The sequence below is a fragment of the Salminus brasiliensis genome, chromosome 16, assembly GCF_030463535.1.
Source record: "Salminus brasiliensis chromosome 16, fSalBra1.hap2, whole genome shotgun sequence".
Taxonomy (NCBI): domain Eukaryota; kingdom Metazoa; phylum Chordata; class Actinopteri; order Characiformes; family Bryconidae; genus Salminus; species Salminus brasiliensis.
The window spans coordinates 8,278,456-8,292,354 of record NC_132893.1 but is presented as its reverse complement, the minus strand read 5'-3'; the positions used below and the strand labels follow the sequence as shown (position 1 = coordinate 8,292,354).

Genomic DNA, 13,899 nt, shown 5'->3' with positions numbered 1-13,899 from the left:
GCTACTGCTATACAAATACTTACTTAGTGTTTACTTACTTTTACTTTACTGTTTTCTTTTCTGCTACTTTAGTGTACTTAGTATATATATATATATATATATATATATATATATATATATATATATATATATATATTGTTATTATGCTTATTCGTATCTCTTTTTATATTGATATTTATAATATTATGTTGGTAAATGGAGGAACTGCAAAGTAAGAATGTCATGGTACAGTGTAACTGCTTGTTGCTGCTGTGCACATGACAACAAACTCTTGAATCTTGAATCATGTCTTAATCCTTTTAGGTTTTTTTTTTAGGTCATTCTTGATTTCTTTTGCTGAGGGCATTTACATTACTTCTTTGCTCATTATATAATTCATATAACAATTATTTGTTAACAATTATTTGTTATTCAATGTATAAAAAGTCTGTGTATCTACAGTATACAATAAATAAATCTAAGAACTCATATTGGCCAACCTTATAATCACAAGTCCCTAAAAATACATTAGATTCAACTGCTTCTCACTTTGCAGTTTATTGTTTTAAAAGTGCTGCTGATATTCACATAAAATGTTCACATAAAAGCATATAGTGAAGTCATTTATCACAATAACGATCACATACAGTCCTATCGCCTACTCCTTCTAATGATTCTGAAACAAAACAGATGTGTGCAATTCTCTTTTCCAATGTGCACATTTCACCAGACAAGCAACAGATTTTGTTCCATAGCATAATCTATCGAATGCACAGAGAGCCGCCAGAGTAATTGAGCCCCAAGGGCACTGAATAAATACAGGTCTGCCTGTCGGCTCCACTGCACTGAGAAAACCTCTCTGTAACACTTCTGGTGTTCCATACAATTAGAGTACTGGGGAAAGCCAAGCCATCACAGTTATTAGCATACGCTACATAGCTTTCTGCCGCCTGGAGCTTTCTTGCTTCTTATTTTGAAACAACCATAATATTACTGCTTTTCTTGTTCTTGATTTCATACAGTAATTTCTTCTTTACAAAGACTTAACATACTGGGGGGAGCTGGGTTGAGGCTTTGCTTCACTTCAATATTGCAAGAAATTCATTTGTCAAATCGCAAATTCAGCAAGCCAGACACAATTCCACCATGACTGTTCAAATGACCACCAAAAAAAACAGTTCTATTTGATGATACATTGCACATTTTCCCATTAAGCACTTTTATCAGGCAATTGAATATCAAATAGATCCCAAACCACTGACCAATTATATCAGGGCTGCAAGAATTAGTCCCAAAGTGGGAAGTGAACATGGAAGATTTCTGCCTCGCTTCAGTGTGTTCAGTGATTTCAAACCAAATGCTGCAACATACATTTAGAATATAATACTAAATGCCAAAATACCGTGGCATGCAAAAGTTTGGGCACCCTTAGTAAAAAAAATATGTTACTGTGTAGGTTAGATGAGTAAAATATTACCTGATTTCCAAGAAAGGCATAGTTAAAGATATAACATTTTAAATCACTTTAAATCAAGCAAAATCAACCTTTTTATTTCCAGAAAAGGACCAGTATCAAACGTTTGGGCACCCTGTCAGCACATCTTGGTCAAATTCTTGTTAAAAGCAACACTAGCAATCAGTAGTCACCCAAATCTATGCCTGCATGACGTGTGTTCATGCCAAGGGAAGAGATTCTGAGGGGAACAACTTTATATCATTTTCCTCCAGGGTTCAGCTACACATAGTTAACAGTAAGCTATACTGTGCTGTAAGCCACATTGACACATCTGTCTCATAATAATGAACACCTCCATGTAGTTTGCTCTGGGGTAAAGAAAATCACTCCTGGGTTTTAAACTCACAACCTTTTAGATTTCCTAAAGTATTCAGACTGCCCTTCTAATAAATCAAATTACATCAAAGATGATATATTTGTTCCATACATAGTCAAACGTCCACTCACATGAAACAATAAGATAAGGAACAAATGTCAAAGCAGAAATATAAAAATTGTAAAATTTAATATATAATTTAATAATGTAACTAAAAATATTTATGGAAGGGAACTGCAATATATATACACTAAATATACACAATACAGAAATATAAAATAACTAGGAAGGGATTTATTCTATTTTAAGGTGCCCCCATTGCTCATAAAGGTTTTCAATTGCACACACACCGTTTGTATGACCTCAATAGAAAAGCCCTGACAATAGAATCGAACACTCTGGGGCAAGGTCACAAAGCCCAATGGCAAGCTTCTACCAGCTAACACTTCTGAAGATTACTGAGAGGTTGATGGAGTTTGTGTTCAAGAACTAATCTGACCTGACTAATGCTCATGTGGCTGAATACAATCAAGTCGTCACATCAATGTTTTAACATCTAGCGGAAAGCCTTCCCAGAAGAGAAAGGCTGTTACTGGAAACTCCTAATTAAAACCCTTCATTTCAGAAGCAACTTTTCATATTGTGTTAGACTGCTGGTTATCTTGACCGCAATTCCTGACCACAGAAAGGTCACTGTAACAAAACATTTATATCGCTTGGGCCCTACCACATATGGTTTCCTATACAATGCATAGAAACTTCCAGTAGTGGACAGAGGTGGTCCAAACTTAAACTAGAATAGCAAGATCAAGTGTGTTATTCTAAGTAAGTACTGCACTGAGACTGACCTTACTATCAAAATCCTTACTTTCCTGCCTGGGACTAAGCTGACATTCTGGGAATCCCTCAGGACTAGCACACAGCGCAAGTCAAAGAGTATGTGGCCCCCAAAAAGTTCAAGAGGAATAAAGGAGGAATAATTTAATATTGATGTCATTCAGCTGGCACTCCAGTATCTGCCGCTTTGTCCTCTTCTGTTCTCAGGTCTGTCTGAGGAAGGGTGTGCATCACTTAAACGGATCTCCATCACTCCTCGGTCACCAAATTCAATTTCGTATTAAACCTTTCACACAATTTTCAGCTCCCCCTGGCACGGCCAATGTGATGTGGGGATAGCAACAGGATTTCGTATCAATCTTCTGAGTTACCTGAGAGCTTTTCAACCAAGACACTGTAAAAAGAGAATGGTTTCACATTTTGAGAAAAGAATAAAATATAGTGTTTGTCTTTAAATATGAACATTTTGCCAAACTAACAGCCCTAATGTCAGTTAACATATTAACAAGCTATACTGCAGCTCTACTGCTTTTGAAAGTTGGAAAACAGGACAAACTTAAACCCAACTCATTCTGTACATTCTTTGCTCCAAAAGTGGTCCAGTGGACAAAGGCGCTGCTACTATGATCCGAGGATCACTGGTTCGAATTCTGCTTGCCATCAGCAGCCAAAGTCAGAGAGTTACCTTGGCTTTGCCTCAGGGGAGGGTTGATGGCACTTCCTACCCACTTCACTCCCAGTGTGATGTTGTTGTATCACTGGCTACCTAGCGATGCTGCATCAGCAGAAGTTCAAAAAGAGGTTAGCTTCACGTGTCGGAAAAAACATGCTAGTTTTTACCCTCCTCGTATTGAGGGCATAGCAAATAAACAAATGAAGGATTGAATAACTGGTCTTCTAAATTGGGTAGAAAATGGGGTAAAAGGACTGCATGGATACACAAACGTTTACTGTGCATTTCCAGCAATCATTTACAGGTGTTGTCACTGTACATCTAAAACTGCTGTGGAACAGCCTTGATAACAACCTGTATGTTTGCAAACATTTTAATGTGGTCTATCACTTGTACAGCCTGCACAGTTCCGGCCTGAAATCAACTGCACATATCACAAAAAAGACAGGTTTAAACTAGTTATAGAGAGTCTGGAAACAACACCAACTTATAATACCAGCTTAACCTGCATAGAAACAAGTATCTAACTGAATGTCATCCCATTATGCCATTATATTATCAATGTAATGTTACATTTTCCTCATGATCTTCGATATCTTATCACAAATGCATGATGACTACAATGAATAATACTGGGACACTGTTGTTTAACGGTCTCCCTGTATTTCATTCCTTTCAGACACAGGACCTGGAAACAGTAATTAGCATTGGAGCCTCTTGTTTTCAATGTCATTTGCTCAGTGGCACATGAACCCCTGCAAGTATGTGGAAGTACTGAATCAAACACTATTTCTTCAATTTTCACCCATTAGCTAAATCTTTCCATCACACACTTCTGAAGTTGGCATCACTTCTTAAATAGATATTAATGCACCACTAACTTCCAACTGTAACCAAATCAGCTAACAGTATCAATATATATACATGCATATACATACACACTGTCACTCTTTTCCAGTCCTCCCATTTCACCCTATGTAACTGGTCAGTTGGCCTGTTATATGCTTCTCTCAAGATGAGACACAAACAGATATAAGACACAAATTTTACATCAACAATCAGGCAAAAGAATCCTGCTGTCTCTCAGCATGTGGACCAAAGAAATGTCAATGCCAGTAAAGCGGCAAAGGTCAGTCAAAGACACAGCCTTTCTGGTACACCATTACCTGGTAGAAAAATTCACAGATGAAAATCCATCCAATCTATTCAATAAACAAAATTAGAAAGTCCTGTAGAAAGATGACAGAAATCTGTAAAATTGTGATATAAGAAAGTATGGGGGAAAAAATGCAGATTAGGGTTGCGCAATATATTGTTTCAGCATACTTATCACAATGAATGCATGCACAATTAAATTATATTAAATGAATTAAAATTACATGTTTTTTTGCTGTTTGATAGAAAAGATAAACATATCTACCAGAATAAGATTATAGCTGCCCAATATCATTTATTTTACCCCAATCTTGGATACACAGAGTCCACCTCTACAGTTCAGTTACAGTTCACAGCTTCAGAAATGATCAAGAAAGAGAACTCAATTGAAGCACAATCTGAAAGATTGTTCAAGGGCATTTTACTAGGATATATGTGCCCCATAAAGGTATCTCACAGAGAACATTGCATTTTAGCTGAAAAAAGCATGCATTTTATTCTAATTGCCTTTCCATTTAAATGTGACAAAATGAATAATTATAAAACCTACTGGCAAAAGGGAAAGAAGCGCTTTGTCAAATTAGAGCCATGATTCATCAAATGTTGTGACCTTAGAAGACATTTATCAGATGCCTGAGTGAATTCAGAAAGGTCACACAGTTGCTTCTGAGAAATGTAGGACTTCACAGCACTTAATTTGACTCCATAATTGACTTAGGCACTGTTAGGCATATAATAACATAGGAAATGTATGGCAGCTCTGTATAGGGAACAAAAGAGCATTGGATAATGAGTCCTGATGCTGGCATGTCATACTAGCACCACTTTTCTTACCCATGCAGGCATTCTGCATTTCTTATGTTTTTTCTACACACATTTACAAAGGGCTCTCGTATGTAGGAGAACGCTTCTTTGCGGACATCGCGTCTGTGTGACTCATTAACAGTTGGTATATTGTGACATTTGCAGTCCGAGGCTGTGGCACCAGAAATAGGGACAGGAATAGCTCAAAGAGAGCAGTGTGTCTGGAGGAGCCCAGTCAGCCGAGTCAGTTCAGTGAAGGAGAACATACAATGTAATCCTGCTCGTCACCAAGGAGAGAGAAGGCTCTGCGATAAAGCAAATTATCCAAATGTTATGGTCATGCCTGCCATTTGAATATCAAACCAGCATTGGAAAAATCGGGTCTGCCATTTGAAAAAGGTATGATACCAAATCTAAGTCCTTATACAATAAACTTTTTATACAATTACTCTTATTTATGCTGAAGATTATATTCATATTTTGTGTTTTATCAATCCCACAAAAAGACACTGTAAACAAGCTATTTTCAATTAAGGAGCAGCAATTCTTCCAGGTGCAGATATGAGTAACTTCCTTCTTATATAAGCTCCTCAGAAAAACACCATATTACAATTTGTCATTCAAATTCCAATTACGTCAGTCTCTGACATGTGAGAAGAGAATATATAGAAACAGTGATGTCAAACTGTGTTTAGCCAGAAGAGACAGATAAGAATTAGGTACACTGCAGTAAATGAGTTTGCATAAACAGCAAGTCAACTAACAGTGTAGCAAATTGTAGATAGTTAGGTCCCCTACACTCTTAAAAATAAAGGTGCCTTAAATGATTCTGTTGGCGATTTTTAGGCCATAGAAAAAAACAGGTGTATAATAGAGGTATTTTGATTTTGAGTTTTTTGTGTTCAGTAAAATGTAAATAGAAACACAAAGTAGAAATATGCTAAAATACTCTTCAAAATGTGCAAAAATGACCTCATCCCACCTTAGAAAGGTCTGGATGGTCTGAGAACGGTCTGGGCTTGGTCTTAATATTCTAAAGAACATGCTTTACCTTTACGCATCATCATCCCTCCAGTCCGGGCCCGTCACCTCTATATTTCTCCGCTTCAGCGGACGGCTATGTGCTGTGCTGGTAAGGTGGGGTACAAGAGGGTGGCAGGTAGAGACACCAACCTGCTAAAGTCTGCAGTGAAGCAGAGAGGCACCAAGCGCCGGAAAGAAGGGATTTAGCTTCAGTTTTAGCTTCAGGTGTACCACTTCAGGTGGCTCAGACTCAAAGAGAACGAGGAACCTTGTGATGGATCATGGATATGCGGACGTAACCTTACCTGACCCACTTTTAGGACTGCCCATGCCACATCGATAGGGGAGCAAATACAGGTGAAATACAAGAGACATTTATTTCTACAAAGCAGACATACTTTGTACGTTTACACTGGGGGTTACTCAGATTTAGGTTCCCACAACATTTAAATTGGTAAAGAACTTTAAACATTAACGGAAGGTTCTTTAGACCTTTAAAAGGTTTTCACACTTACACTCTTCTCTATTACAAACATGCTTCTTTATGGAGTCAAAGCCACTCAAAGAACCAAAAGCATCTTCATTTTGAGTGTAAGTGTTTAAATAATACCAACATAACGCTGCTATGTAAGATTATTTAATGTGTCTCTCTTTTACTAGAAATCTGCAAGAGATTTTTCTGGTTTTCACCATCCAAGTCATGGCAAACACATCCAATGATCCTGAGGTCGTTACTCTGGGGTGATCAGTCTATTGGTCTGAGAACATCAGTACCTTCAGTGAACCTTTCTTTCATCAGTAAGAGCTTCTTGGTCAGCTCCACATCCTTTTACACCCTCATTTTTGAGGTTTCTCCTCAAAGTGGAAGGATGGACAGAAACACCATTGGATGCTCTTTTTTTCAGATCTGAGCTTAACTTTCTCCTCTTCCTCAAAGGTAAAAGATTTGAGTGCTATTTATGTGATGTGAGCAGTTTTGTCAGTCTTCCAGGTCCTGCACAGTTGCTATTTTATCTGTATATTTGAATAATTTTTAGGATCCAGGTTTGGAAACTCTTGAAAACTGTCTAATGCAAATGGATTATCTTCATCATCTAATCTCCTGAATAATGAACTTGTACTTAATGACTGTTTTGAATGGGCACTGAATAAGCACATGGTGGCTCTCACTTTTGTACAGTATTGTGTGTGGCTAATTAGCAACTAATGAATGATTGCTATCAACCAAGGCAACAATATAATCATTGTAAAATGACTCACATCTCCAGCAAGAGCTATAACAATGGAGGCTGAAGATGGAGATGATGTATATTTGTAGACTCTGCTTCTTTGGGAAAATGTATTACTGACACCTTTTCACCAACTGCAAGAGTCTAGGAGAAGGTATTTTAGAGTTCGCCAAGAAGGAATTTCGAATTCTCCTCCATATCCCGGGTGCTGGAAAGTCTTTGAAGACACAGTAGAAAAGAAAAGTAACAGTGTGAATGGAAAATACAGTATGAGGTTGAGACGCACTACCTTGGTAACATCCACCACAAACCGTGCCCTGTGCTGCCAATCTGATTAAATAAGACATGAATTTTACATTTGCATTTTTAATTATGATCCGAGAACACGAGGTACTGATGTACAAAATCAGGTCAGCTTTGAGCAGGAACGGATTGGACCAAAATAAGTGATAATTAAAAATTCAAGAAGAAACTGCGGCGCCGCTTTATCTCTATGGGATGCTGCTTGCGTAAAAGCAAACTGAGTCTCGGCAAAAAGACAGCTGACTGTCCACAAATCTGCATAGTCTTTGTACTTCATCAGCACTGCAAACACCTACAGCTCACAAGAGCAGTGATTTCAAGCAGCAGCCTAATGGCTAATCCCACTTCCCACACAAAGAGAGGGAGATTTACCAGCAAAGATGAGTTTTTATCAAGGCCAGATTTAATGGACTTCTCTTCCCTTATTACATGATTAATGGCACCCCCCCCCAAAAACCAAGCAGAAATTGCTCAAGGTGAACTGAGGCTAATTCCTCGTTGAGATGCAAAGAGGAACAGTGAACGAGTCCTCTAATCCTCGGGATGGTTCTATTTCTTTTTGTAAAGCTTCAGTCGATCCATCACAGCGGTGTGAAAATGCATCTAAAATGCCTTTAGAGGTGATTGTAATAGGTTAGGATAACATTCATTAGAATAAGCAGTAGAGTAAGCAAGGATGTCCTGGTCTTATTTCTGTCTGAATTGGGGTCAATCCAGGTGTAATTTAATGGATATCAGCTATAGCTGAGCCCAATGAAGTTCTGATCTGTCCTTTCCACCACTGTTGTACAGACATCTATCTACGATGAACATTAAAGTAACCTTATGTAGCCTTTTTTTTTACCATGAAATATGCTCCACTAACAAATAATAAGGAGAACAGCGTATCCACTGTTGCCACTCTGGGCTCGATACGCTGCTACCTGCACTATGGAATTGTTAACCCGAGTCATATTTGTGTAAAATCCTGTATTATCGCCTCAGTCCATGAGCTTCTTTCACCTTCAGTAACAGCTCTGTATCTCTCAGCAGGTCCAGATACGCATGTGTAAAGCCTGTCCTTTAGGGGTGTCTCAAAGTGTGAATTATACTCCCTGAATGTAGGTTGAGCATAGGAACAATTACCAATTCTCGCATAATCCGGACAGCACCAGTGTTTCGACTGCCTCAGTGGTGCTGCCAGATGGGCAGGCTGGGGTGGCACTGGCTACCCTTAACTTTAATTTCCCGGAATTTCGACATGAATATAAACGGAGCGTTTTTCGTATTTCTTCCAGTAACACCATTCTGATTTGTCTTTTTAACCTTGGTGGGAAAATGCCAGCAAACTAAGCCTAGCTGGCTTATTATTTGTGAAAAAGTGTAAATAGGAACTTCAAGAACCTCAAGTGGTGCAGCAGTTTTATGCCTTCATGCTGTGTAGCCCCGTTAGAATACACAATTCATTTTTAGAATTCTTTGTTAAAATGTAATCCTTGTGCTTTTTTCTTTACACAAAAAACATGACTGCTTGACTTGAAGAATATGTCAACTGATGGGTCTCCGACTGATGATTTGACTCGTCAACTTTCGGGGCAGCACTAATGTTAAAACATAAAATATGCATCTGTTGAGTTGTCATTCCTCTGATATGCATCATTTTTGTGGGTGTTATGGATTTTGGATTGTGCCCTGAATATGTCCATGATCATATAATAACCGTCTGTATTTATACAGTCCTTATTTATACAGTTTTCCATTGGTCTTTCATCTAAACGGGGCATGTGAAATGTGAGTGCATGGTGCTTCTAGTCCTTGCTGAGCTGTTGACTGTGAGAGGCATTGCAAAATACAGTCCTGTCACATTTTAGCTTGAGTCTCCTGACTGATTAAAAAAAAACATCACAGAAAAACTGTGCCATGCGGCACTGCTTTAGCTATTAAACCAGTGCTGGCAGAAACAGTGGATATGAGGATATATGTGTTCAAAGTTTCGACCACTATACACATCTAAGTAATTAAGTAAAAATGCACACAGCCTATATAGTTTGTGTATTTCATTTTTAACTTTTCAAACATCTAAAGTTTGCTTTGTGTACTAAAACGGTTCATTTACACAGAATCGGTTTTCAGCTCTTTTTATCCTTTAAATTAAATTATATGTATGTTACCCTTCAGACTCATATGTAAATGACTACTTAACCATCATTTATTACATTTTAATGACTAGTCTGGATTGAAACACTCCTTATAATCCTAGCCTGAACAGGTGTAGCCAAACCACTGTAGACTGAATAGATGAATATGTGTGCTGGTTCAAATTCAAAACAGAGCTTTTCCCATCTATGGTTATCATATTTCATACTTAGTCTTAAAGCAAAAAAGTGGTTTAAGATATATTCCACTTGTGAGAAATTTGTGCATTCAACATATTTGTAAATAATTCTGAATTGCAGCCAAATGAAATCTGAGATTCCATGATGTAATGGGTCATTAGAGCTTCTTAGCTGCAGAGTAAATGAATGCATGCTTTCAAGCTGTTTGACTGTCAGAGTGGCAATCCACATTTCAGACATGCTCATGCTTTAGCCACAAATCAGTATGCAAGCAGAGAACGTATTTGCTGCTCCTTTTCCCTTCTTGACAAAGGCTCATTGAAAAAAACGGTAATCCATCGCCTGTGGGGGATGCCCATGTAAATTTACACAATCACTGACCACTGCCTCGGGCTTCAGAGAGGACAGTGTAAAGGTGGATGTAATTTTTGTCTTCCTGCAACAGCACAGCACTGTTTCTGTTTGTATCCATTTCTAAGCCGAGTGAAGTTAGGTGCAGAAAAGACTAGAGTGTTACATAACAGCGTTACATGGAGAGTTGTGTTCTGCGGCAAAAAAGTATGCAGACAAAATGTAGGCCATAGGCCTGCACATTTCTTGACCCAGTAAAAAACAATAGAACTGATGTGATGCGTGGTGGGAACAGTAAACTGTGCAGCTGCTGTAGCTTTTGGACTAACAGGCAGAACCTGACCAACGGCTGTCTTCATCATTAAAGTAAAATGACACAGGCTTTTCAATACTAAGGCCTAATAACAATAGGCTAACTGAACATTATACATCAGCAACCTGAGCGTGACTTTGAGCCCAATAATTTGACCGTGGTTTTGTTCTCAACATAAGCCCTATCAACCCTCTTCCTACGTTACTCTTACAGAATGTAACAAGGTGCCTAGATTTGGTCACTGACAGTGGTTTCTGTAAAAAAGATGGCGAATGAGAGACCTGGTTTCTAAACAGACTTGTTCACCCTATACACCTATATACTCGCACATATGTAAATAGCAATGTGTACATCTGTATATTTCATAACTTCTATTAATAGTTGTGTATTTGGAGCACTGCAATGGTGTATGCATAGTGTATGTCACTGTATTTATTCTATTTATTTAGTTCCAAAGGGAATTCCAAATGTCTACAGCTATGGGAATACACAACAAAATTACCAAATGGGAGAATTCACAACAGCCTTAACTTTTTAGCATGCTTTACTAATACTACATTATTCAAGGCCTTGGTGTGCATTTGGCATAACCAAAAAAAATGATGTTCAAATGCAAAAATGCTGAATTCACACACTAGCAAAGAAAAGTGTTTATCCCAAGGAATGGCATTATGTTCTTAATGAGGCGAAAGAGCAAGAAAATAATCTTTTACAAGAATTTGGTAAATATGCGCTTGCCAAAAGCATTACTCTCACAAAGTGCAGACACTAAAAGCATCCAAGTGAAAAAAAGAAACCTGGTGTGTCTTTTTTTGTAATAACTCCTCTCACATGGGACTAATACAGGAAATTGGATGATATTCTAAATATCAAAAATACCATGGTATTTTATAGTTAGTTCCCTACTAACTTATTAACATTCATGGAGTTCTCAAACAGTCTCAGATGCACAACTGAAAGAGAAAATTCTTACTGTACTAAATCCAGTTAACCAGGTAATGTTGATAATGCTTCCCTTGTAAGGAAACATGCAGTTGGTCAGTGTTTTTTGCCATTGAATACAGTATTTCAGTTTTGGTATTGGATTAAAAATTCTGGTATTGTGTGGCTCTGACTATTCCTGTTTAAAATAAGAATAAAATGATTTATTAAAACTCTAAGTACATATTACAATTTCTTCATTTAATGAAAGGTAGTATTCCTTATTCAGTGTCTTATATTTCATGTGAAGCTGTGGGAAAGTCTGCCATTTAAACAATGCAGAGACAGTATTTGAAGCCACTGCAGATAATGCTGAGATTTTTCTGCAGTCTTCAACTGAGCTAGGACACAAGAGTGCTTAAGAGGATCCCTAGAGAGGATGAGACTTTGGCCATAAGCAGTTCAGATTTCCTTGCTCTAACCACTTCAACAAAATGTAATCACCAATTAGTGAAGCTGGAAAAACAAGCCATCCATCATCACCTTTAATCTCATGAGAGAGTAGTCCACATTGGAGGTACCAGTGAAGAGGAACGGGGTGTAAAGCAATATCAGTAGTACTGCGATATTAAAACAGCATTGCAATATTGTGTTTTGCAATACTGTTTTGTTTCTTAAAAACACAATACAGGCAGACAGTGGTTCATTTTGTGTTGTTTTTAAACTCTGACTGGTACATAGTTGTACTCTGGCTTCAGATCCCATAGTTCTCATTGTATAAAACATTTACTTTTTATTTACTCAGATTTTTCAATTCAGTTAAATTCTGACTGTTTCCCTAAATTAATAAAAAATCACAATATATTATCTTGTTGACAGGATTGTAATACATTGCAACATACTGAATTATAACCCCTGTACCCTCACAAGCTGTACCCCTACATATGCTTGTGTGGGAGAACTTTGAGAAGTCTGGAGGAGATGAAAACTACTACAGAACTACATGCCATCATAATTTCAGTAGCACAATTTCGGTAGCATAAGTAAAAATGAGCTTTTATGATCCTCCCAACACCGTTCAGTCTTAGTGAGCAGGTCACCCTGAACTGTGAGGACAAGACCAAAAGACAAGACCAAAACCAACAATAATCTTTGCTTGATATGCTCATAAATAGGCTACAGCAGTTCCTTGATCATGATTGCTTTACAATCACTCTTATTCCCGAAATAATTTGAGTGATTCTAATGCCATCTCAAGTGTCATTCTAATTTGATTAAACAAGGGGGGAGAAAGGGAGGGGAATTCAGAATGTGCTCTACTCCTCCAATGATGAGTTGCAAAGCCATTAGGACGATAATGATGTGAGATTAAATTATAACTGTAATGTCTGGAAGGGCAAACAGTGGGGAATGGAAGCAGAATAAAAGATGTGGACAAATACTCTATTTTACAAAGATCCAGTTTTACAGGTTGTGCTCATTTTCTTCACAATTTTTTTTACAGGCATTATGAGCATTGGTAAGGGCCTAGGTCACCTGTACAGAAAGGTTTGAATACATTATATATATATATATATATATATATATATATATATATATATATATATATATATATATATATATATATTATTTTAAGTATCTTCGCCATTAAAATCAGTCTGATGCTGATTTAATATGCTGTCAAAAGCTGCTGTGAATGCACTGTGACCACTTTTCTACCTTCGATATTGACACTGATACATGATCCTCAAGTAACCTCTTAATTTTACACAGAGCTTACACAGCAATTTAACATTCAAGTACACATATCTATGCATTAAGGTACCAATATTTAATGTGTTTTTTAATTTGTTTAAATAAAAAAAAACTGTCCCTTTTTGTTCAAGCAAACTTTCAACCATGCAAGGTGTCCGATTCCATCTGGTTTGTGCATAATGCCACTAGGGATGTAAGAAAATATCAATATATTGAAGTATTGCAATATTATGTTTTACAATACGTTATTGATTTTTAAAAAACACAGAATTGATTTTTTGATTAATAGTGTAAATGTAAGGATTTGTGGTAGACGTGGTTTATTTTGTGCTGTGTTTAAACCCTGACCATTAGATAGCAGTGTTGTGCTCTGTTATCAAATCACACTGTCCTAATTGCATTAAAAGTT

At 37.4% G+C, this 13,899-nt stretch overlaps 1 protein-coding gene across 2 annotated transcripts in view; it reads right to left on the bottom strand.

The window, feature by feature from the left end:
• LOC140536649 (3',5'-cyclic-AMP phosphodiesterase 4D-like) overlaps positions 1-13,899 on the bottom strand; it is a 187,565-nt gene that overhangs the window by 160,112 nt on the left and 13,554 nt on the right. The gene's annotated exons all lie outside the window — the stretch shown is intronic.